Consider the following 24,159-nt stretch of genomic DNA (forward strand, 5'->3'; position numbering starts at 1 on the left):
AAAAACAAGTGAATGAAATGTTCTACATCGACAATGTTGAAAAAAATTAAATTAAAAAGTGATTATAACTATTATTATTAACATTGGGCACATTATTTTGGGCCTTATAGACCATGCAGTCAGTAAATATACAATTTAGGCACAGGACATATGCCTCTCAACAAAGGTCTGTGCTTTTGCAGTGTAATGAGTTTTAAGAATAATGCAGAAATCTCTACAAAGTTAAAATGGTGAGGCAAGTTCTTGCAATAGTATCATTAAATGCAATGAAGTTGCAGGTCACAGTGAAGTAACAAAATGTTTCTGCTATCCATCTCCTCTGTTGTTAGGCTAATATTACTTTAACTGCTGATATTTGCAGTATTTATAATTTAGATATAATTTAAATAGATAAAGTGCCAGAAAAAATCCATAATGTGTTGCAGATCATGATTGATATGATGGTCTTTTCATTTGAATACATTTGTATGTGAACAGTCATCCAAATATATCTATTAGAACTCCAGCAGTATGACAGAATCATCATTTCTTAAAATCTCTATTACTAGACTGTAAGTGGACTGTTAAACCTTGGCTCAAGGGCACAATAACCCTCACATCAGCATAATTTAATCATAAGTTAATGGAAAGTTAAATTCAATGTTCAAGACAGTGTAATTCTTTCCTGTTTCATATATTCCACGCCTATAGATTTTCCAAAATTGATAAGACTTTTGTATTGAAATGCCTTTCCGGACATAAATACTTTAACACAATTTTATTCTTTTATTTTTCTGATGGAAAGGAAATTAACTTATTTTTCATCTATCTGCCTTAATAATGATGTCTTCTTTCTTCTGGAAAATATTTTCTGATACACAGTTTTCAAGAAATTGAAGTATATATTCGTCTGTACTGTGTACTCTGAAAATAGCTCCCTTTAACTGACAAAAGCTTTTTCTGGGATGCTGTTGACAACTGTATAAAATATGCTAGTTGGCCTACAAAAGATTGTGAACTTTTGTTTATAAAGGGAAGTGACCTAACAGAAGTTCATAAATATCCTTTTCTTGATATATGGATCTGCCCCAAAGATGTTCTCTGACATGTTATCACCAAGGGGCACAGAGTAAAACAAGGACATGACACATGGGAAGAGAGAGCAAAGACTGTGTATCATCCTGATAATGTAGATTGAGGTAGATCATAGCTGCTCCACACATTTCAGGGCATGTCTGATGAATACTAAAACATTGCCCCATTTTCTGGGGACAACTGAAGCATACAGAAGCTTTCCTGGCACATCTTCCTTCCTGTTTTTATTCTCTATGTCAGCAATACAAAACTAGCTGTGTATGGGCAATAAACAGCCTCCACTTGTGGCTGAATAAATCGTGCCAGGCAGGTGAGCACTAGAATACTTTGCTGCACTAACGTGATGTAAACCAAGTTAAATGAAGAGGGAGATTGGGACCAATATCTCAGTGATATACCGTGGGGTTGATATGAAGAAAGTAATGATGGTTTTGTTGCAGTAGCCCCATTAAATGATTTTTTATGTTACTTGAAAAGTGACTTAATTTCTTCAAATGGTAGCACAATTTAAACTGACTCTATTCTTTCAAAAATTCTTTCACTCTAAAATTTCCTCTTATGTGTCCATCAATGACATTACCATAGCTTTCATCATAGACACTAAGTTTATGCTTAATATGTCCATTCAGTAAAAAGGTAAACCACAGACTCTCATCTTTAGCCTTGTTTTCCAGTCTTTTTCTAAATTTTCTTTTTCACTGAGTGATTGCTTGACCTCTTGTGATTTCCTTTTTTCCTTAAAACCAGCTGGGTACTCAGCACTGATGGAGTAGCCTTGGATGAGTCTGATTTAGATTCTGCATGTGAGTGTGGAAATTAAATATAACTTAATGGAATTAGACCCTTAACAATGCTTAAATAAGAAGTCAGGGCATATAAATTCTTGGCAATTATTTTTCTCCCTTTAAAAAATGCAATTTATTAATTAAAAATATGTTAACCCATGCACATATTATCTGATAACCCAAATGCATCTCCAAAGTTTAAAAGATCTAGGCAATCCTAGAGTATTTGGATGGAATGCTGTCAGTGTGTTGCCTTGTCAAATAGGGCATTTATCAGTGAAGCTTTTAGTTAATACCTAATATTGCCTTGTTATGTATTGACCGTATTTATTATTACAATTGATATGAAAAAGAAACAATCTTTCTTTGGTACACTAACAATGGAATTTTAGCACAAATGATGTCAATTTTATTGGCTTTTTTATTATATATTCAAATCTTATGGGTTTTGGAGTTATATTTTAAATCACAAGACAGAAGGGTACTGAATGACTGAGAAAGCTACAGTTATATTGACTAAAATGTCTGGAGTTTAACTAACACCTGTTTACTTCTAGTAGTCTATACTTTTGTCTGATATGAAATCTTTGTCAAAATGTCAGCAATGGAGCATCTTCAGCTATAGAATGATCCTGAAAATTTTTGAGAGGTTTAATATGATATTCTTACAAAGCTAAAGAAGAAGAAACTTTACTTCCTTATAATTTATAAATAGAAAAAAGAAAGGAGAAATAATGTCTTCATGAAAAAACAAACTAACAAAAAATCCAAACAAAAACCCACAATGTATTGTCACCATATATGCCCATGAAGAACATCGCTTCATTAGTTTTGTGTCATAGTGTGGCAGACAACAAAACAGGTATTGAAAGGGGAATTCATGAAAGCAATGCATAACAAAAACTGGGTTTAGAACAATTGGATTCCCAGGTTAGAAGTGCCAAATTAGTCCTCAGTCTCTATAAAACTCCTGATCTTGTATGATTAAAACAAATTAATAAATATATCAGTGCAACGTTGTGGAAGTATTGTTACATTAGGGTTGGTGGTTGTTTACCAAAATGGCTGAATGAGCATGAAATTTATTAAAGATTAGAAGGTAGCTGTTTGTCAAGAAAAGAGAATGTAAAGCAAGGAGATATGAGTACTGCACTCCTCAGCTCATGCTGGTGGCAGGAAAACTGGTTTGCATTGCTTACATTCGACAAAGACAAGTTCAAGAACATTGTCAAGGAGTAAGGTATTGAGTGAGAAGAGTTAGATGCTATTGATCCAATAAAACAGCAAAAATTAATCAAGAAAAATTAAAATCACTTTTTGCGTCTAGCTGTTCGATTATTCAGCAGAAGAAATGTGGAGTATATTAGACAGTCTAAGATCCTTATTAACAACACATACATTTTAATACTGAAAGAGTTAATTTATTAGAAGTTGCTTTAGTGATGATATCATAACACATGTGAGGATCATCATAATTCCTTTAAGAGACACTATTGAAACTTCACTGGTAATAATGTACACCTTGCAAATGTGTTCAAGCCAAATGAGTTTGGAATGAGGATGTGAAGAATGTCTATTTGCTGTATCAGAGAAGGGAATCTAGCTTCTTCCCTCCACTGGTGAAGGCAAGCTAACTTGCTCTACTTCCATGAAAGGTAACTGGGATTTTCTCACCCCACATACCAAGAGCTCAGTCACTCAATCACTCATGAGTTCTGCCCACATATAGGCTCACTCTCTGACATAATAAAGAAAAAGTGAGGCAGCTTTTAATTCAGTGGAAGAGGGGTTAGCTCTTAACTGCAGGGCATCAGTGTACCAGCTTTGAGTGACCTCTGCACAGAGGACTGTGGACTGCAGTTTACCATTGCAGGATGACTCTCTAATGGACAAATCTAAAATAACCCCTGGGTATTGCAGCCCTAATGGATGCAGAAATGTCATGTTGCATAAAGATAAATACAGTATATGGCATGACATAATTGCCTGAAGTAGTAAATTACTGGACTGAATGATCCAGGAGATTCATATTCATATGTATTACCTGCACCTTTAAAGTACAACATTTATTGTAGAATTTAGGTTGCTAAACATTTGAAACTGTGCAACACCCAGATCTTCCTAGTTTCAATTAAATTCAGTATTTTTACAGAATAAAGTTTTTAATGTTTCCTGCCTGTTGTTGCCAAGGAGTTTGGAAAATGTTGAAGCACAAGATGACTCTATGGCTAAACCTTTACATATAGTGAAGAGTAATATAGAAAATAGAAGTTATTTTTAAATATTAAAGGTGAAGATCTTGTAGTCAAAAAGGACTGTAACACAGCTATTCAGTTCAGAGAACAACTTACAATATTTGTTTCCTCTGGTCATATCACAGTGTCATTCTTTAGGCAAGCTTCTTATAAAGAGGTTATATACACTGAGGTGTACTGGAATAGAAAATGATCTCAGTAGGAGCTTAAAGAAAAATCATATGTCATAGACAGCAAATTATACTTGAATGCATGAATGTTCACTAGCAAACTCACATAGAACCTTGTGAGTAAAATGCAGGCTATGAGGTGGTGAAATGAGATTAGAGTTGTCAGGGAGCCTATTACAGAATTCATTGCTCTAGTTTGTTTCTTCCAGATGAAAACTAATGATGGGGACCACCCAGCCCTCCTCCATGTCAGAGACAATATATATGCAAGTTCTAAGTGATTTAAACAAAACAGGAAAAAGCCCAGTCAGAAAATAGCTGTTCTGACTGTGAAAACAAATGACGAATATCAGAGAATGAGCACCAATGCTTCCTCCAACAAAACCAGAGAAGACTAAATTCTTTAATGAAAACTGTTCAGAAGTGACAAAATTGATAAACATGCTATGGAATATCAGAACAAAAATGAAAGAAATCCAATTAACTAATTAATTAATTAGTGAGATGCACAGATAAACCATGATTGTGCCTTGACACTCTTTCTATTTAAAGTTTTCAGTACTTTCACTTAAATGAATGACTTAGAAAATCACCTTGCTGAAGAGTATTTCTTTAGTGATTAATGAGATTAATTTACAGGTAGCCTATGGTTTAGGATAAAAGGGCAGACTAGTAAGGATGACACTGCTGTGGGTGTTTGCTACAGGCTACCTGATGAAAAGGAGAAAATGGATGACACCACCTAGAAGCAGCTGAAAGCAGCTTCAAAGTCACAGGTGCAGGGTCTTGTGTGGAAATTTAGCTACTCTGACATCTACTGGAGAAGCAACACAGTGAAGCACAAACAATCCAAACAGTCTGATGATTTGGTCAGCCTTTTTTCCTATTCTCCATTCATGGCTTTTGATTAAAGAGTCTTTGTTTTACAGGGTTCTTTTTCCCCATAGGTTAACAGCAATCTGATATTTTGGATGGATTTCATTTGTGATTTCTCTTTACCACTGGAATTTTTATTTCAATTGCGCAGGAGAAAATATTATTCTTAGAATAGTAGTTTCCCAGAGAAGTACTGAATGTATCTGAGATTCCTGCCTGTAGAACATTAACGTAACATTAATTCACTAGGGAATGATTAGATCCTAAGAGAACAGATGAGTTATAGCCTATTATTTCTGTGAACAGCATACTCTATGCACCTCCAAATGTTTGAGCCAGTTTTTTTGAAAAGTAAGCACAGACAGTTTATGTTCCATTCCTCTAAACGTAAAATTAAATTCAAGCAAGTAAGTGGATATGATGGAGCTATTTCCTAGAAAGATTAATCTATTGATAATGCTTTGTGCTTATGAAATATGATGATAAAGGGAAAATCATCTTTTTATTCCATGGTCATTTCATAGTGTCAAGCAAGTTTTGGATTCAACAATATTGCCAGTACTGCAGCACTGCAATACATGGCTGGGCACAGAAAGATGTGGCAATTGCTTCCCATGCTACCTATATCTCTTAGCCTTAGTTTACCTTGGAGCTGATGCAACTGTAATAATTGAGAGCCTTCTTCAGGCAAAAGCTGCTTCAGAAAGTGTGAAAGCAAATACTACATGTGTGTTCCTTTATAGCTGTAGTGTCTGTCCTATTATCTCTTGACTGTTGAGATATGAAAAAAAGAATTTAAATTGCATTAAAATTCTTGTAATTTTCACACAAGGCAATTTCAGTTTTATAAAGGAAATGTATTCCTTCATGTTCAGTTTTGTATCTGTTTTCTGGCGTCTCTGAAGAATATTTTTATTCTTAGAGCTTCTGTAGTTTCAAAACACTATGCCAGACAAGTACTACAACTTCAGAACTCCGTAGGGAGAAGGCAGACCCACTGGAATAATAACCATTCTGTCTGATAAATGCTTTCAAAATAAAGATAACTCTACACAGATGCAACATATATTTATAGGCATATGGCCACATGGCACCACAGATTTTCTTTGTTTAATAGGTCTAAAAAGTGTACTGCCTTATGTTAGTTGCATGTGAGGGTCTCTCTCCTCTCTCAAGAATTTAATCTGTTCTGTATTCCTGAACATGAGTGGGTTTGTTTGCTGTAAGTGAATCCTCTCTTCACTAAATGTTAAGCACAGAGACTTAAGCAATAAATTTCACAACACATATAGTGTGTTACCCTTTCTTCATGCCAGGCTCTGGGTATGGAAGTCACAAGTCAGCATGAAATATGTGATTATCCAGAACAAATGCAGTAGTCCAGAGGGTGTTTGCATCCAGCCTCATGCTGAAAAAAACAATCATTGGTCTACCAGGAAATTTTCTTGCATTTGACAAAACTTCAGAGACTAAAGACTTTTTCACTTCCAGTGTACCTCATCTATGTCTTGGAATTTGAATGATCCCACACAGATTTCTGCCCTCAGCAATGTGGTCTTTGTTGTCACACAAGCATATCTGGTTTCAGACTGTGCCTACTAGATTATCAGAAGATTTAGGTCTAGTGTTATCTTAGAAATAATTCAAGTGAGGCTCTCTAAAACTGCTGAACCACTCCATGAAGGAGAACATGGGCACACACAACAGGCAACATATTAAGTTTTCAAATAAAAATGTAGACCCATTGGAGTCTGAGTCATCTGCATAAATATGTATGCATATTTAGTAGACTTCTCATGGTCAGTGTGTGGGTGCTTCTATGGTATAATCTCATCCTAATATTAATGGATAAAATAGAACTGAAATGTACTTTATGCATTTGTGGTCATTCATTATAATGAGCTCTGAATGACCTGCTCAGACATAAATGCTGATACTGTAGGTTCAAGATATGTGAGAGGAAATTCTCATGGACTCTGTAGATGTCTAGGTACCTAGGTCATTAATCCCATATGGGCTGCTAAACATTTAGATTGTCTGTAAGCTAAACAGTATTCTTACAGTTTGTTCTTTTGGATGTAGATTACTAAATTTTACTTAAAACATACTGTAGATACTGGACTTTTTTTAATACCTTGGCTTAATACAGGGAATCTTATAGAGGACTAGGGGGGAATTGTATTGTAATTTCTCCTAAGAAATTGTAGACTAAAAAATTGTGACCCAGGACACTGTACCCATGTTCTTATTTAAGTTTCACTATCCTCACTATACTGAGAGAAGGACTCAAAATATATTCTGTTGCAGATGCAGAAAAATATATGTTACCCATCTCACTGAAAGTAAAGCCTAGTTTTTAAAGGGTCTGTTTATCACATTGTTCATATTCTTCAAAACAGGTTAAACATGAAAAAGAGTACCCCCTTGAAGATGCTGCTCCTGGTTAAATATAGCATTTTAAAAATTGAATTTTGCCTATATTCAAGAGAAGTTTTAGGTGGTAATATCTGATTATAAGAGATGCCTCTGCCTGAATTAAGGTGCAAACAAGACCATATGCTGAAGTCAATAACACGGATTTACTTAACAGCAAATGGGAGGTAGATAGATAGAAAGAAAGACGAAAGGCTGAGGGGGTACAGGGTGGAGGGAGGAAAGAGAGAGTGAGAGAGAGATAATAAGCAAAAGATATTACCACCACATGGGCCCCTGAGGCATCCCACTAGTCCTTATTCACCCTGGTTTTCAGTGGTAGGGGTCCCATAGTCACTTTTCTGGAGGTACTGCTTTTATAAAGTCCAGGTCATGGGTATCCATGGGGCAGAGATGCTGTTTCCATAGCTTGGCCTGGCATGTGTATCCTTTCACACAGTTTTGCCATTGTGCTAATTTTTGGTCTGGATAACTGTTATTTTAAATTCCCACAGTCTGCACAGCAGAATTTTGTCTGTTGCGCTAATTCCAAATCATCACCTTCATTAGGACTGGGATGCCTGGTTTGTCATCTGTGCTTATTCCTGTTCTGGTGGCTTATTTCAGGGGAACCCCCTCCTCTAACAGTGTTTTGAGACATGCAACAGCATTCTCTAAGTCCTCACTGATGGTAAAATATTTTTTTTAGTATTTCTAGAAATCAAGTGACACCCATATATCTAAATCTTTCTCTGTCTAAAGCACTTTTTCCTTAAATTTAACAATTTAACAATTCCAGACATCAACCTAAGACTTCAGAAATTCCTCATTCTTGTTACTTTGGTGACAGTCAAATGCACCATTGTCAAAGAAATTAGTGGAAGGTACAACACATCATAAACAAGCTGACCTGCTGGAGCTATGTATTCTCTGCTCTAGTTTCCTTTCTGGTGAAAGGAGAGTCTTCTCTCTCCAACTCATCATTCTGTCACAGCACAAGGGGCTGGTTTCAGTGTCTGTACACAAAATCAGAGAACTCAGAAAAGACTGCCTGAAGATTGTAACTCATACTGGTTTCATTGCATTTATGAAGGAGACAAAAATTTAAATGAAAATTTTTTTCATGAAGTGACTCTGGATAACATGTAACACCTTCCACTGGACCAGAATCTGAACTAATTTAGTGATTTGAGATATGATGGAAACTGAACAGACGTCAGAGGTTGGTGTAAAGGAAAAGAGAGCAAAAAGTTAATTTATTTGCAATTCTCCAGTCATTAGAGCATTCTGTGCATGATCATTTCCCAAAGTTGCTGATGTTGTTACTGTCATTATCTATATTAGCACCAGTCCTGCTCATGGACTAGTAAGCAATTGTATAATAAAGTACTAACAATAAAAGCAAAATGTCTCTTCTGCAGACAATCAATATCCTAAACATAAGGCATGAAATAACAGGTAGATACAAACACTGGAAAAAGACCATGCACATCAATATGACAGGTAGTACTGTTACTATATCTGTTGCTTGATTTTTTCATTATTTTTTCCCCTAGGAAATCAAATAAAAAGGAGTTTACTTAAAAAGGATAAAGACCAACACAATTGTGTAGAAGTAACTCCTCCCAGTCAGTGTAAAGAGAAGTGTTAAGCATGCAGGTAATTAGTTGAAATTTTTTCCAAGTGGAAAGAATATTTTTTTCCAGATGGAAAGAGAATCTTTCCAAGGTGACAGAGAATATAATTGTGGTCCAGTCAAGGAATAATTATTGGCAAGACTGGGTACAAACTGGATACAGAGAAGGGAACTATACTTAACACAGTATGGAAGGGGCAGGCAGAGGGAGAAGAGTGGATGAAATGGATGTCTAAAATTCAGTGGTGTGGAAACAGAATCTCTAGCAGCACCTCTATGGTTATTACTTAGGAGGAATGCCCTCTCTAATCTGAAATTAAAAAAAAAATCCTTCCAGCTGTTAGGATGCAAGGTAGTGAAAGTTTTATCTGTGTGAATGGACAGGACCGGCTGTCTCTTAGATCTGTCATTCAGGCTACAGGTCTTAAGAAAATCCTTTATATGGAATGAGAGAATGCTTTTAGCCAAAGATGAAATACAGGGTGAGGATGCTGACCTGCACTTCTTGATAAAAGAGCTAGCAAGAAATGTTTTTAATAAAATGAAATAAGGCAATTTACCTATAATGCTTAGACATTCTAAAATATAAAGTTGGAAAAATCACAAATATTTTGGATTGGATGAAAAAGCAAAAGTGGAAAAATTAATAATGCCTTTAATAATGCACAAGCCAAAATGCTACCTTATGGAACCACTATCCAGGTACCTTCCACAACTTGATGTCAGTATAGCTGAATGATTAAAGATTTTTATTCTGACTTTTAGCAATTAAACCACCCCTATGTTGTGTATAAAAATTGTATTGTCATATCAGATTTAGCCCAGAATCTTCAAAAGAATACCAAAACTCTTCACCAAGAATCCTGACAAATAAAATCTGAATAAAGAAACAAGATTTTATGTACTTATCCCTGAAGTCCATAACAGCCATTTTTGATAAATATTGATTGATTGATAATAAACGTTTATTTACATATGAAGAAATATTAATTGAGAAAAAATATTTGTGTTCATTGCAATTTTTTGTTGAAGTGTTCACTCAGATATTTTTCAGGAAGAAAAGGATCTGCTTGTAGGAACTTATTTTGTTCTTTGTTTAGGAAACAGAATTTTCACAAGACAATTAAGCTCTACTAAGATGAGTTGCTAAATATCAGCTGCCTGTATACAGTGACCTAGAGCTCACCATTGTATGAATAATGGAGGCTGAACTGGAAGAAACTACTGAAGTGGAAGAAAAGAGCAAATTACATTTTAATTTATCTGTACTATGAGTAGACATGCTTGAAAAAATTTTGAGCTTAGGATAAAATGAAAATTCATTCACTTGTCTCCTTTGTTCTACTTCTCTGCATGATAGCAATCAGATTTATTGAGACTGGTTGAAACTAACAAAAAAATGTATTTGACAGAAACAAATCATCTGTACTATATAATAACCTGCAAATAATTATGTTGTCTGGAAAAAAAGAATACTTCTAAAATTCAGGTTAATTACTTAGGATGCTGATGTCTGATATTATAATATTCAAATTAATATATGGGTTTACTAAACACTGCAGTTTTAAATTGTGTAGTATCATAAACAGATTTTATTTTCCAAGCTGTACTGGGTAGGACTTATAGAAAATAGAGACACTGGCCTGAAAGATTAACTTAGCCTTATGTTGTTAATTTATCATAAAGCAGCAAGGACTACTAGTAGGACAGGGACAGGATTTATACAGGTAAGTGTTGATTGGGAAAATCTGTAAAAATGTGACAACTAATCAAAATTAACTGATGGAAACATGTTTTCAAGAGAACTGTGGAGAAAATTTACGGCATCAAGTGAAATATGACTGTAACAAAGTACATAGATACTTATGCAAGACAGGGAACCACAGGGAGCAATATTCTGGATATAAATGTATGTGCTGTGCTCTTGAAGGAAGTACATGTTAGAGCCCTGGAACCAGGGGAAACACAGGGGATGCACCAAGCTTCTGTGAAACACACATATAGATGAGGCTGACAGTGCTGAAATGCTGTGAGCTGTCCAGGAGGTCAGAGCAGAGATGGGAAAGAGATAAGGCTACAAGCAGATGCAGGCATGGACTGACTGCTTCTCCCCATCATTTGGCATGCGCAGGTGGAGGGGGTTCTGTGATAGATTTTCAGCAGCACCCCTTTAGCAGTACTCAGAGGAACAGCAAGACAAAAGTGGGTGAGAGAGAGATACAAAGAAATCAGAGCTGGTACAACAGACACTTACTTGCCTACATCTTGGATTCTCATAAAAAGATGAGTGTTCAGAAGTATTTTTAAAATTGATGTACACGTGGTCTTGCTGGTTCAGAAAAAATTCTGAAATCACCATTGGAACATAACTTAGGAAGTGCTCATGGAATGTGTGTGTGTACATGCATCGCAAGAGAGATTGGTAAAAATTATTCTGATGGGATGAGCATCTCATTTGGTGTGAAGTAACAGACAGCATTCCGTTCTGTGCCATAGTTAAAACAAGAGGAATAGAAAAAAATAAATGTATTTTATTAAATACAAGTGCTGTGGAGGCTGATGTGTTGACAGTTTTAATAATTTCAAGATGCTATTTACCAGAGAATTTGAGTATGATTTTATTTTGGCTTGGAAACAAAATGGAGACTGTCCAAATGAGGCCATAATATCCAAGGATTGTGCCTGAGGGTTCATATCCAGGTCTCACAGAATGGACGAAAACTTGCTTGTAGGATGTTGCCATGCACAATCGTGGTGAGGGCAGTGCCCACTACCCAGCATCTGAGAAAATGATATCCCACTCTTGTGCACACACACACACATACACAGAGACACACACTCTGCTCCAAAACGAATCCTCTAGCAGTTTGATGCATCCTCAACACTTTATCAGAACAGGGATAAGCCCTGGTGAGGACACCTTAACAAACCGTACTGCTTAAGATTTTAGGAAAGTAACATTTCTGTCCCTTGTATACCATCAATGAAACAGTGAATTTAATAAATGCTCTTTAAAACCCTCTGAATGCAATCCACATTAAAAGACTCTTCCAACATCTAAGCATGCTACAGGGCATGAGAAGGATCATCTATGAAGTGCTACTTTTGTAAATTAATTCCCAGCAGTCAAAAAGCCTGGATACACAGCTAATGAAAAAAATAATATACTTAGGCCATAAACCTCAAGGCTGTTATTTACTGAGGTCTCAAAAATAACACATTAAGGAATAAATTTTCAGCAGTTATTGGAGTTGTATAGCTAAATTTCCATAAGCACCACTGTGAAAATATAAATGCAAGACCATGCACAAACAAGCATTTAACAACTTTTAAAATAAGACTGCAATTAATTTAACAGTTATTTCATTTAAGCTCTAGGTTTATTTTACTGGAATCAAAACTTATTTTTCTTCCCAAGAGGTAACCTGCCAATACACAAATGGGGCACTTTTAAGGCAAAAATTATCTGAGTGCCTTATGAAACACTGACTATGGAACTATCTGAATGATTCAGAGTTAATAAATAACATCAGACAATCACTGCGCTTGTGACCTTGATTTTACAAAATAGACTTACAAATTTTAATGATCAAAATGATATGACAGTATCATTAAACATAATATTATTCCTATATAATTACTGAAACTACTTGAAGTATTGTCACAAGAAAACTTGTCACTTCACCATGATAAGACTATTTCTTTATGATTTAATCATCTTTCATTTATGCTATGAATCATTTTAGTTTGCTCTGAATAATGACTTGCTACTTCATGTATTGTAAATAATAGCAGATCTATCTACACATATATATATAACTTTTCATAGTTTGATGATTTCACATTGTTAACAAGAAACTTGTGCTGAAATTCTGACATTTCAAAGAAATACTTCCCTAGAACTGTACTATAGAAAATGTTGACATTTGGATTTTTCATTTTAATCGTAATAAGAGCAGATTTCAAAGTGTCAGATTTTTCTACAGAATGGTAATCCACTTTTTGACCACCTCTAATATGTCTACTAAAAAGCTGGTAATGGTTCAGTGGGTAATGTACTGTTACGTTGACTTACTCTGCTTTGCTACCATGCCAAATTGGTTCTTTATTATTGTTCTCCTGTACTGTTTTAAACCCTCTCTTTCTCCTTGTATTGCATTACCATTATTACAGAAAGCTCACTGGATATTTATTATTTTTTAAATATATATCCTTCCACACTGGAGCCTTCATCTGCAGCTGCTGTGTCTGGGTCAGTTAATGGTGACCAGAATTATATCTTCCTCAGACATCAAATTCCCTTGTGGGCATGAGATGTCATTGCTGGTCAGCAACTTCTGTTTGAAGCCAGGAAAATCATCTTCCCAAGAGAGGGGCACCCAGTCACAATCTATTGTTGAATGCACGCTGGATACTTCTGCTGGCATGAGCACTATGGTACAGGTGGTAATTATTGGCTGGTTTATCTCTAGAAGGGCCTGCAGGTGGTGAATAAAATGGCCAACAAATGATGTAAAGGGCAATATAAAAGGTAGACACAAATTAACAATATATGCTCCTATGATCTTGTTCACCAGGAACAAAAGCTGAAAATTAAAAGTCCCTTACAAGAACTAAGGAGTGAAGGATAGATGCCAGTCTGATATCCAAAGACATGTACTAGTAGACCTTTTGATACTCCCCAGCTCTATAGTGCCAGTGCATTTCTGTGATGTGCAGAAGATTCCATGTGATCAGGAATTTCCATGTTCAGTTCCCTTGCTGTTTTCCTCTCACTCTCATGTAGAACTGGTGAATATTGTCAATGACTCAGAACTTACCTTGATCTTGTACAACATAAGTTAATAACACCTGAAGAGAACAAGAGCAGGAACTTAAAAAGAGGTCATAAAAGACCTTTGAATTACCCACAGCAGTTTTAGATCTCTATTACAAAAAGATAAGCCATTCTTAATATGCAGAGCACTCCTTTACAGCATTATCTTGATAAAATCTGGATAGTTGGATACTTGCAGAAATGTTAGTCTTCAATCACTGCTCAATTTGACCTACTTCTGTGAAATATGTAATTTGGAAGGATATTGGATATCTGTAGAAAATGTTCTCTGTGATCACAGGGCTACAATGACTCATCATATAATAATGACTTCTTCTGCCTATGATGTTAAGGTGAATGTACATGGGACCAAAATGAATCATTGGGCCTCTCTGAAGTACTTAGTACAATAGTTCATTATTTCAGGCAAGAGTACCATTTGATCCTGTTTTTACATTCAGTAACTTGTATCTTTTTTCAAGGCAAAATGGTAAATTAACTAAAGCAGATTTCAAACAGATATCAAAGAAAAAATATCCTAGGTAATGGGACAATGGAGTCATATGGTGTTGGCCATGAACACACATGATGGTAAACAAAATTTTATATCTGATAAAATATCCCTTGGTGCAGTGTTATGTGTTTTATACTGGTTGGTTGAAAGGATATTTAAAGAACAACATCTCTCCTGGAATGCTACCTCATATCTTTTAAAATCAGGCAAAACAGCTGGATAAATTATTAATATGCCTATAGAAATCACAGTTGTAGGTGCACTACTGAAAATAATTACTAGAAAGAGAAGTGATAACTGCCTGTTTTATAGCAGAAACAGTCATAAAACAAATAATTCCAAGACAATGTGACTGAGACCAGCAGTATGAGGTTTCATAAGGTGTTGGGTCTTGCCTTTGGGTAACAACAACCCCATGCAGCAGTACAGGCTGGGGGAGGAGTGGCTAGAAAGCCACCCAGAGAAAAAAGGGCCTGGGAGTGCTGGTAGGCATCTGGCTGAGCCCAGGTGGCCAAAAAGACTAATAGCATCCTCCACTTGTTTCAGAAGTTGTATTGCCAGCAGAACCAGGGAGGTGATTGTTTTCCCCCTGTACTGGGAATTGGTGAGGCCACACCTTGAGTTCTCTGTCCAGTTCTGGGCCCCTCTATTCAGGAAGTACATTGAGGTGCTGGGGCATGTCCAGAAAAAGGCAATGAAGCTGGTGAAGGGTCCGGAGAGCGAGTCATATGAGGGGTGGCTGAGGGACCTGGGGTTGTTTAGCCTGAAGAAAAGGAGGATAAGGGAAGACTATTACTCTCAGCAAGTGCCTGAAAGGAGGTTGTGTCCAGGCAGGGGGTTGGCCTCTTTTCCCAGGTAACTAATGACAGGGTGAGAGGATTTAACCTCCAGCTGCCCCTGGCTCCATGTCTGACTGCTTGGAGCTAATTGGTGTCAGTGTCAACACCAGCCCTGCCAGAGCCAGGCTTGAGGTGTTGCCGTGCTCTGTGGCTTTCTCTAGTGGCTGAACTACTGTGCCAGCTTGCCTCCTCTCACCATGTAATCAATCATTCCTAGCCCTGCACCCTCCGCTGCTTGTGAGGCTGGTGCTGTAAGCTGGCCCATGGGAAGGAGAGAAACATGCAGAAATTGCTTAATATACTCAAAAGGGTGTTATTATTTTTTAATATTGATGGTATCATTAGTCTGGTTCACAGCATGAATGCGCATGCAGAGTTGAAACAGTTTAACTGAATAGGTAGTAAAATGTGTAATGGAGGAAGATTCATTCTGGAAGATGGTTGGTCAGGGACCTCAACTAACCAGCTTTTTTACTGCACATGGGGAAACTTGAAGATCTTCTCTAAGCAAGTCATCTCAGATACAAAATTTGACCTGACTCATCAGAGCTCTTCACGAAGCAGGGTAACCTTTGACTTCATCATAGTTGTGAGAGCTGAGTACTTTGAAACTGATTTTCAAGTCAAACCTCTTGAAAAGCAGACTCAGTAATTACTATCTACCTGGTAAGAGTTTAGCAAGAAATACTCAGTTGCCCTAATCATGGAGAGATCTTTCCTATTGCTACAGTACAGGTCTTTGCACAGTTACCACTTTTTGATCTCATTAGTGCATATAAATATCTCAAAGGTGGGTGCCAAGAGGATGGTGCCAGACCCTTCTCAGCAGTGCCCAGTGGCAGGACGACAAGCAGTGGCCACACGGTAACACACAAGAAGTTCCCCTCAACACGAGGAAGAACTTTACCGGTGGGGCTGCCCAGGGAGATCGTGGATTCTCTCCTCTGGGGACATTCAAACCCCACCCGGACACGTTCCCGTGCCACCTGCTTCAGGTGATCCTGCCTCGGCAGGGAGCTGGACTGGATGACTTCCAGAGGTCCTTTCCAAAACAAACTATTTTGTGCTCCTGTGATAAATCTCCAGAGATTTTTTTTTTCTATTATTTCAGAAAAAAACAAGATGTGCTGGTAACTCACTGTAGTATTCTAAATATCTTTACATCTGAGTATTTGCCTTCGTAAACTTAATAACATTATTTCAGTACCTTTCTCTGTGTAACTGTGTGGGTAGAAGGTGGAGCATCAAGATGGGTCCCAACACATCCTTGGTTTCTGTGACTCTTTGCCATGCTATCAAAGGGTCTGTTTTCATTTTCTCTGTTACATATATGCATATTTATTTTAAAATCTAAAATCTCATTGATACATCGTTCTCAATTTTTATGCTCAGTACATTCGTGTGTTGCAGGGCAAATTACTAATGTCACTACAATAATTTCAAAAATGACTTTAAGATAAATTTTTCCTCCTGTCACAGTACATTGTATTAATAAAGACAATGAGACATTGTATTAATAAAGACAATTATGTTGTACTAAGTAAGTAGCATAAAATGCTATATTATGTTCTGTCTATTCAGTTGTAAACTCTGCAAACAAAGACTTGGAGATTAAAAAAAAAATTACAAAACCCAAACCTTTTCTGGTGTTATTTCTCTAAGGCATTTTCTTTTGAAATTACTTATAATATGCAGAAAAATCTTAGAGTTTTTCCTTCTATTCTTTACTAAGTATCCTCATTTTGGGATCACTTTACTGTCTGTGTAAGTTTGGAAACATGACATTATTATATTATACACAGGCTGGAATAGCGATAGTATTTGATTCCACCCCCCAAAAGAGCAAGTTCATGGGAGGAAAAATTCCATCAATGTCTTTTCATATAAACATACACAGCAACAAACACACAAACTTGGACTCAGGAAGTCCCTAAGCATTAAATTGTTGAAAATTAGGACTGTGCACTGGAATTGTAATTTGTTTATGCTGTTTTCATACTTATTTTGCAAAAGCAGCCATCTTTTGTCTGTTAGTAAAAATTTGAGTTGACCAGATTTTTAGTCTGTCCCAGAATGGCTGTGATGTTATTTTGGTGTGTTGCATTGCCATATAATGTCATCTTCTTTTTCAGGGCAAGGCAGTAGAAAAAGAATTATTTGATTCTTACAAGGTTTACAGTGAAGTCTGTTTCTGTGAAACATGTTTTCTTAAGAGTGTTATGTTTTGTTAGTTTGTTTTCTTTATCATTATATGAATGCAATTAACTTGTGTACGATACTAACAGCAGCACCAGCAGAAAAATACACATTTCAGTACAAATAAAAAACTCTCAGTAGCCTCTATGTCTAATTAATCCTGAATTTTCTTTCAGTTGATGTAAATTTTAAAATCAATAAAACATAAAACAGTATTACAAACAAGTTTACTGATGACACAAAGCTGAGAGGAGTGGCCGATACCTGAGTGCTGTGAGCCCTTCAGAAGGACCTGGAAAGGCTGGAGAGATGGGCAGAGGAGAACCCTCTGAAATTCAACAAAGGCAAATGCAAGGTCCTGCACCTGGGGAAGAACAACCCCCTGCACCAGCAGAGTCTGGAAGCTGACCTGCTGGAAAGGAGAAGGCTGACCTTCTGTGGAGAAGGACCTGGGGGTCCTGTGGGCAACAAGCTGTCCCTGAGCCAGCAGTGTGTCCTGGGATCCAAGAGGTCAGTGGTGTCCTGTGAATCAAGAGTTAAAGGGTTAAGAGCTTAGCTAGGGAATAGAAGCTATACATATAATGATTAGAGTAGAAGCAAGGTAGAAAAGTTAATTATTAGCTGATGGAACTTAGAACTAAGAGGATGTATCATTTGCTTGGCTTTGTTGTGTCAAGATGGGAGGATGGAGTATTGTCAGGATGAAGAAACCATAACTACACCTGGGCCCCAAAACCAGCCAGAACTAGTTGGGGAGCTAGGACTATGGCCAAAGGACCAGAGGGCTTGACAACAAGACAAAGGTGAAAAGTTTAACATGAGGAAGAAATCCCTGACTTCATATTAGAAGACCACTGACCCATTTCACTTCATTTTTCTAGCATTGTTTTCCACAGAAATTAAAGTAAATAATGTTGTGAGTTTTTTACCGGTTCTAAGATATAGGCCAGGTCAATTTCTAGAAGTCATATCTCATAAATTAAAGTCAGCTAATATAGAATGCTCATATATCCAAAATTTTCATATGCACTCAGAGAAGTATGATATTCAGTAGTTTTTTAAAAGTTTCTCAAAATTGAGACTTTTAGTCTCATGTGCTTACATACAGTGATGTGAATAAATACAAATTTGTCTATGCATACCAGGTTACATTACCTTAAAATAATCTACAATCCAATCCCTTCTCTGTTCTCAAAGTAAGAAAGAGAGAAGCACCTGCATTTCTCCACCATTGTCTGGACTCTCACAATTTTCTTGATTCATCATTCCCATAACAAAATCAGTACTTCAAATTTTCACAGTTCAAAAGCTACATGGAAACCATCACATGAAAGATTACTAAAATATGAGTATACTTCTACTCGATATTTGCTACTTTATGTCAATTTAAAAATAAAGATTAAAGGTATTTCCATAGGAAAATAGAGTAGGCTCATAGACTTGTGGTACTGAATAGTCAGATTCTAAAACACATCAGTACACATGAATGCATTTTTCCACAGGCTTATCTTCTCTGATTTAATTGAAAAGGCTTGGAGAAAGTTTATTATGCATGTAAATTGTAATGGTAGTGATAGAATATTGGTGACATTTTTACACTGAGCATGGCAGTGATTTTTTCACTGACCAGCTGCAAGGCATTTTTTTCTCCAGGCACTGCAGAGTGCCTGCAAAGCACAGCTGATAGCCTTTTCAGCTCCATCTGGGATCTGTTCTGATACTGCTTTCTTTGTCACGCTTTAGGGGCTTTTCACAGGAAAACTATGGCCCAAAATGATCTTACCGTTTTTCAGTGCCTCTTCTTAAGGTTCTATTTCTTCTCTTCCCACCTTCACTCTTTACCACAGAAATACTTGATACCCTTTCTGTAGAGTTGCTCTTCCCATGCCAACAGAGCAAATAGACTTGGCAGGTAGTTTGGCTATAATTGACCATATCCAAACAGTAATTGAATTTTGTTTGCTGTCATAGTGGAAGAGCCAACACTATGCTGTCCATTCTGTGATGATGGGCACCAAATTACATTGCTCATTTCTTTGCTCATGCTACAATCCACATATCTGGATATGAAACTCTACAAGTTACGTAGGTCGGAAAGGGAGAGAGAAGGAAAAGACTGAAGACAGTGTGGCTCAGTGCAGTCACATTGATGACTGGAGCTGTCACATCCTCTCCCAAGGAAACACATGGTGCTTTGGTTTCAGACTAGGATTTTTGTTCATTTCACATTATCAACTCCACAATTTTCAGGGCAATAATTTCAGATTACTATCAGGGGAAAATATCTGCAATATTTATTTATCAGTGGGCCAGATAATCCACTTTGGCAACTGTGTCAAACACCAGCTGGGGCTTGGGCTCAGTTTTTCTTAATTACAAACAGTGTAATTGGCTGTGTATTGTAACACAAGAGATATTTTTGTGTCTGTTACAATACAACACTTTCCACCAAGATTTTAAGGTTTTATTTACTGACACTTCTTTCAGATGTGAATAAGAATAAAGTAAGGAGACTGGCAGTCCTGTTCCCCCACACCCAATCGCTAAAGTATACTAAATCTCTCCTAGTGTGTTAATAGTTTTAATAAATTAACAGGGACTACCAGAGACACAGCTAGAGGGAGGAGAACAAATTGAAGTTAGCATCCACATTCATGGGCCATTAAGTGGATGTGAGTAGGCCCTGTCAACTACCCATGGGCAAGAACAGAGCAGCTGCAAGAGAGGAAGAGTACATGCTGAGACGAAAGGTGAAAATCTCCCAGATGCTGACTGATCAAAAATTTGTCACCCTGTTGTACCTTCAAGAAATGAGAGACCCAGAGCCTGTGGCAGGTGTGTAAGGCCCCAGGCCATGTCAGTGCCAGCGAGGGCTGTGCAGGTCAGTCCCCATCCCAGGTGGCAGCTGCACACCCTCAGAGACACCAGGTCTGTGTGTGCTGCTGGGGGAACAGCGAGGAACCCTGTCACACCTGCCCAGGGGTCACTGCCACCAGTGCGGCTGCCCTGGGGAGCCAACAGCCAGCTGGGCTCCACATGGGTCACTGGGAGTGACAGCGTGTGTGACAGGGACTGTGTGACAGGGACTGTGTGACAGAGACTGTGTGACAGAGACTGTGTGATACTCTGTGTGACAGGGACTGTGTGACAGAGACTGTGTGACAGGGACTGTGTGACAGGGACTGTGTGACAGGGTGTGTGTGACAGGGACTGTGTGACAGAGACTGTGTGACAGAGACTGTGTGATACTCTGTGTGACAGAGACCGTGTGACAGGGTGTGTGTGACAGGGATTGTGTGACAGGGACTGTGTGATACTCTGTGTGACAGAGACTGTGTGACAGGGTGTGTGTGACAGGGATTGTGTGTGACAGGGTCTGTGTGACAGGGATTGTGTGACAGGGATTGTGTGATACTCTGTGTGACAGAGACCGTGTGACAGGGTCTGTGTGATACTCTGTGTGACAGGGTCCGTGTGACAGGGACTGTGTGATACTCTGTGTGACAGGGTGTGTGTGACAGGGTGTGTGTGACAGGGATTGTGAGACAGGGACTGTGTGATACTCTGTGTGACAGGGTGTGTGTGACAGGGATTGTGAGACAGGGACTGTGTGATACTCTGTGTGACAGAGACTGTGTGACAGGGTGTGTGTGATGGTCTGTGTGACAGGGTGTGTGTGATACTCTGTGTGACAGGATGTGTCTGACAGGGTCTGTGTGCCACTGTCTGTGTGACAGTAGGCTTGACTACCAGAAAAGGGTTTAGGGCTTTTTTGGAGAGTTTTCCAATGCTTTGTAGAAGCAATTACAGTATTGAAAGGAAAAGTCTCAGATTATCATTATACCTGACTTAATTTTGTGAGTTAGAATTTAATTGACTTCATCAAGATTGAAAGAAAGTCATTTAGGACAAGAATTGCTGGACAAGAGTACAATTGCTGGACAATTAGGACAAGAGCAATGGATACATTACAAGCTGGCTTCCATTTCCTTTTTGAAGAAGTTGTGGAAACAATGCCATTTCAAAGCAGACCTTTTGCATTTGGACCAAATCAAGAGGCCATCCTATGATGTCTTCTAACACGGTAGCACTTGATCACTTCTGAAATAATTTAGCCTTTGTAACTAGCTGCCAGTAATAAAACAAAAGGGGCAGTTACTAGTGAATAAAGCAGTGGGCTTGATTTGGAAAGTACCATATGCCAAATCTATCTTTCTTTTGGAAGAAAATGACTTAGCTATGTTTGGACATGAAACTGTCATTTCTGTGTGATAACACAGGATTAAAGAGTACTGTTTCATTACTTATTATTATCTTCAATCTACAGGGCTCCTAAACTGTGGGTGAGAATGAAGTTGACTTGTGAGTCCAATCTATTATCCCTGTCAATTCAAGGAACCTCTGAGAAAAGCTTGAAAAATATTGGTAATCCAGATTCTTTTGACATATGGAAGAGAAGAGCCCCAAAAGAACATGAAGTCATTTTTGGTTTTCAGTCTGTAAAGGCAGTAAATTTACCAGAATCCTGGAGAAAATTGGTGCAAAATTAAAATCCATGAATTTAAGAGAACTTGCCAAAATGCTCTAGATGAATCAGATCCCCTTGTGACTGTAGAAACATCTGTATAATTTGTGAAGTTTTCTAAAATAAACAAAGATTTTTATGAATTTATTTTGTCGTGCTTCTTTCTCTCTTTAAGTTATCTCTTAGTTTTTTTCCTTAAACAAGCTGTATTTGATCTTACTCTGGAGAGTGTCAGAGGCACTCAATTTTTCCCTTGAAGTCTGCTGTACTGGTAGCTCTGGAGGAGAGGAAATATTCCAGAATCTTTCTGAAAAGGAAACATAAATGTCAGATGATGAAATCACCCCTAGAACTTGAAATTAACATACAGAACAACTGAGAATAGGTAGAAATACAGTACCTCAAAAACCTGTAGGTCTAAGATGCTCTTACTGGAGTCTACTGGAAATTTATAAGGGGAAAACTGCAGTGGGTCCTAATATTCTTTCCATTAAGATTAATCTAATACACAGATATAGGTCTTATTTTCCTGTTACCTGAGAGGGGATCTTCTCTCATGTATGTTCTCATCCTTCTCCTGAGTTTTTCCCATTTCTCTCCTCCGCAGTAGCTACTGGCCTGACCTCCATGGTCCAGTTCTCTCTCCTTCTGTGCCCCTGGTGCTGTGCAGATACTAAGCTCCTGGGTAGCATCCCACCTTTGTTTACTTTAGCTATATTTTTTAATTAGGCAAAATTAGTTAATCTGATCATGATTTCTGACAAATCATCCTACCAAAGTAGGGAAAATAATGTGTATTTCAAGAAAACCACACCATTCTGCCTATTGAAAAATCTTGTTTTATGAGCTCATGGAAAAGCTGTGCTGTAACTTTGTGTATATCACTCCATCTCCCCTCTTCATTGCAGATGTATTAGGATCAGATAACTGATACTGCAGAAACCCTGAAAGCATGGTTGTACTTGAACTTGGTAAATATGAATACTTTGCATAATTTAATGCAAGCATCAGTGAATCTAATCAAGAATGGAAAAATGGTACACTGCAAAATGGCTAATATTTTCTAGTTCTCAATACATTTCTGTTAGAAAAGTAAGGCATTACTAAGTTGGTTTTCTGTTGAATGTGTCAAAAAGTACCTTGGACCTGGATCTACAAATGAAGCTCTGGCTCATTTCAGAATGAATTATCCATCTCAATAGGTCTGAAGAGCTGGGCTTGAATGCTTGTTCGGAGTAAATATAATAAAAAACAGAATAAAAATAAAATTGGTTATTTTATCATCCTCTTAAAAAAACATTCCAGTTATGGTAGATTGAAAATGGTTTAATTCTAACTCAGGAAAAGCAGATAGATTTGTAAATAAAGAATGGTTATTCCTACTTAGCAGTGCAATTATTTTTGTTTTTTTGTATTTTTGTAAAGTTTGATTTTTCTCTCTTTACAAAATTAAACTCAATATTTTTCTGAGAGGTAGAGAAGTGCATTGGCACTATTTTAAACATGAGGAACTGAGGAGTGTAGAAAGAAAGAGGCAGATCTTTTTTAGCTGCAATGTTTTAGTACCTGCCTTTATGATACAGAGCTATTTTTTCATCTCATCTCCAGCACTATATTCAGCATCTTTGTTGTCTGTCTGCAGTTAGCTTGGCACTGAAGAATAAACTCCTTTGACAATTGCATGTTGAACAGAAAAGCCACTTAAATTGGCTAGTAGAAACATTAAAATTACATTTAATGCTTTGCGACTTAGCTGGCTGCAGCTAAGCCTCCTATGGTTGTCACTGGAGGGAAATGGGAACTCACAAAATATGTTTCACTGGACCAAAAGAAGATGTCTTCTCTCTGTTTCTCACCAGTCGTAGTTAAGGGGCCTGAGAATGACTAGCTCAGATATGGCCATCTACTTTGCAAATACCAGGGTGAAGCCTGTCAAAGTGCAGAGCAGTTAGGCTGGGATGCTCAGCTTATCAGAGTTTGAACTGATGGGTCTGCCGGGTAGAGATAGTCAGAGTTTGAACACTTATACTGTTTTCTTAATTTACCCCAATTAAAATGCCT

This window comes from Cinclus cinclus, chromosome 4 (genome assembly GCF_963662255.1).
Source record: "Cinclus cinclus chromosome 4, bCinCin1.1, whole genome shotgun sequence".
Classification (NCBI taxonomy): Eukaryota; Metazoa; Chordata; class Aves; order Passeriformes; family Cinclidae; genus Cinclus; species Cinclus cinclus.